We start from the raw sequence: 3,061 nt of genomic DNA, 5'->3' as shown, positions 1-3,061 counted from the left end.
ACTCTTTATCACAACCCTGCTAAAAGTGCCAGTACGTGCGCTCATTGGCGCCCCTTCAGCTGGTGGCGCCCTAGACGACCGCCTAGCTCGCCTATGCCTAGAAACGGCCCTGTGTGTGTGTGTGTGTGTGTGTGTGTGTGCGTGTGTGTGTGTGTGTCCCCTCAGGACAGAATTACAGGGTGTTACATATCTTTTTTTCTTTCTGCTGCGTTTAGAGGTAAAGACAGAGAGAGTTGTGGATGTGGACGGCTGTCAGGTTTGTGTTTGTGAGTCTCACTGTAACATGAGTCTGATTCAGTCAGGAAATATCAGATGTCTGAATGTGAAAGAGTCACATCAGTGTTATTGGAGCTGTATAACATTCTTACAAACACTTTGACTCAGGTCACAGCAGGGTCAGCGAGGGGCCAAAGGTCATGAGATAATGACAGAGTACAAACTCACTGCTGAGAAAAACAAACGAGGAAAAGACAAAAGTGACAAAGAGGAGATTACAGCTCTTCTGAAGTGTCCTGCTTTGCTGGATCTGCTGCTGTTAATGTCTTGTATTGTTCACGTCTTACGCTCCATTCGGAGCAGATTCCTGCCGCTGCGGCTTTTGTTTCCTTTAATCATCAGGATTAAGCGGATCTGGTGAACGTGTGTTCGGCTTTAACGTGCCTGCGAGAACATAAACACTCAACAGTGTGACATGAAGTTACCAGCCCCACTTTCTGTTTGAAACATAGAGATTAATCACAGTCACTCACGGGCCGCATGAATCACAGTTTACTATGATTGTTAAAAATAAAATAAAGAGAAACATTATTTTTTTACACTGAAGTCTGTGGAAAAACTATGTGTGGAAAGCCAGTGGACAGTATGCTAGTGGTTTCTAGAGTGTTAATCTTTAGATGCTAAAGCGTTCAGAGTGCTTTTAGCATGTTGCTATTTTGCTCTGTGATGTTTAATACTTTGAATATTTCATGTAGTTGAATTTAGGGTTAGTTTAAATGAATCTGCGTCACCTCAACTCTCCTTTACTGGTGTCAAAAGACTGTTTCATGACCGAATAACAGATCTCTCGGTAATGAGGTCAGTGTTTTTCACGCTGTGCTTTCAGCTCTTCATCTGAGGGACTCCACACTGCTGATCTCTGAGGAGAAAGAGACAAGAATGATGTGTAAGAGCAGAAATTATATACTCGTTAAACGTTAACCTCCTATCAAACAACAACACCTTCTGTTGTTACTCTTCTTCTTACCTTATTCACTTTACCGGATGAGGTAATCATTTTTACAAGTCATTCTTTATAAAGATCACACTTAATATCTACAAAAACGTAGCATTATTTCTCAGGCCTGGTTGTCAGGCTCACTGTAACTTCAGTGACCACAGAGTTTGTTTAATATTGTTAATAAAAAGGCCCTTATGTTGCTCTGATTCAAATCACAACCTGTTTTCTATAACTTTGAGAAGAACAAAACGGGGAGCACAAAGACTTCAAAGCTCGCTTTTCTAAAACTCCAAAGAGTCAAGGATCCTAAAAACCCTGACAATAAAGCTGTGATGAGGTAAAGTCATGTGATTTACACTGCAACTTACCCTGATCTCACTGGATAACGCCGTTTGAGTCACGTCTTTATCTCTCCGCAGGAGGCACAGTAAAACAATAATGCGTCATTTAAATGTGGAAGTGTGGATTTACCGTGTAATCAGCTTCTTAAGTAACCATGTAACCAAGAATTACCATGTAATTCACATTTCTCAAGAGGGGCTTTAGATGAGCTCTATAAGAGGCTTTTCACAGTTTATCCCCAAATCTCTTACATCAGTCTACAGCTGTGCTAAACCTCCCCAAAGATCATCTACAATATATATATATATATATATTATTTTTTTCCTTAAAACATAGATGCTCACATCTCTCCTGTGCATGCCTTCTTCAACGCTTGATATCTAACTTGTCAGACGTGATGAATTTGAGTTTGGCTCTTTTGAATTAATAACTAAGTCCACAAGTGTAAACCCAAGTAGCTAAAACCTGAAACAAATTCACAGATTCTCTAAACTGTAGTTGATTTATTTTTATTTCGATATATTTGTGGGCTTGTTTGCCTTTATCTGAGAGAACAGTTAGGGAGAGACATGAAGCGTTCGAGGAGGGATCACGAGACTCAAACTCAGTCTCCTTTACTTTGATGATTTCACAGTCAGTGTGGATTTGTGGGAATGATGTCTTTATCTGTGACTGAAAACAAGACACACTGACAGCTTATGAATGTGCTCTGTTCTTCTTCTAGAGCGGGAAGAGTAAATTTGTTCAAGATTGAATTTATTTGCAGACATTGCATGGATATTTGCACAGTTTTAAATGTTAAATTATGAATAGTGTCCTGTTCATATCTGCTGTTTGATCACAGTATATATTTGTGAATGTGTTGTGTTTGAGTTTCCCTCTCTGACAAACGTAGATTTCCTTCTGTTATATCGTAACAGATCAAACTCAACTAACCCATCATTAGATCCAGGACTGGAGCTCTGGGCTCGTATCGTTAGTAATCTGTTGGCAGAAGCAGCGTCTGACGCGCCTGCAGTATCTCTGCATCTCCTCTCAACATCTCTTTACCTTTCAAGATAAAGCAGCTGTTTACAGTGTGACTGGAACACCGTTCACACCGCGACGCTGCAGGTTCAAGCCCACATATTCAGATCAGATCTAATCGCATTCTCAAAGAAAAAATTAAATCTCAAAATTTGGCTGCAGTAAAGCTAAACCTTTCTGTCAAAACCAAGAGAATTAATATAGTTGCATCATTGGCATCACATTAAAAGTGTTGAAAACTTTATATATTATATACTTTTATGGTGCTTTGTCTGTTCAAAGCAGCTTTTACAGCATAAAAGACATGAAAACTTTCTTAGCCCATTAGATAGATAGATAGATAGATAGATAGATAGATGGATAGATAGATATCACAGTGTGTGTGTGCGTGCGTGTGTGTGTGTGTATGTGTGAGTGTGTGCGTGCGTGCATGTGTGTATGAGTGAGTGTGTGTGTATGAGTGAGTGAGTGTGTGTG

Source organism: Sinocyclocheilus rhinocerous, unplaced genomic scaffold (genome assembly GCF_001515625.1).
Source record: "Sinocyclocheilus rhinocerous isolate Xijiao unplaced genomic scaffold, SAMN03320098_v1.1 scaffold3227, whole genome shotgun sequence".
Classification (NCBI taxonomy): domain Eukaryota; kingdom Metazoa; phylum Chordata; class Actinopteri; order Cypriniformes; family Cyprinidae; genus Sinocyclocheilus; species Sinocyclocheilus rhinocerous.
This window is presented reverse-complemented; position numbering follows the sequence as displayed.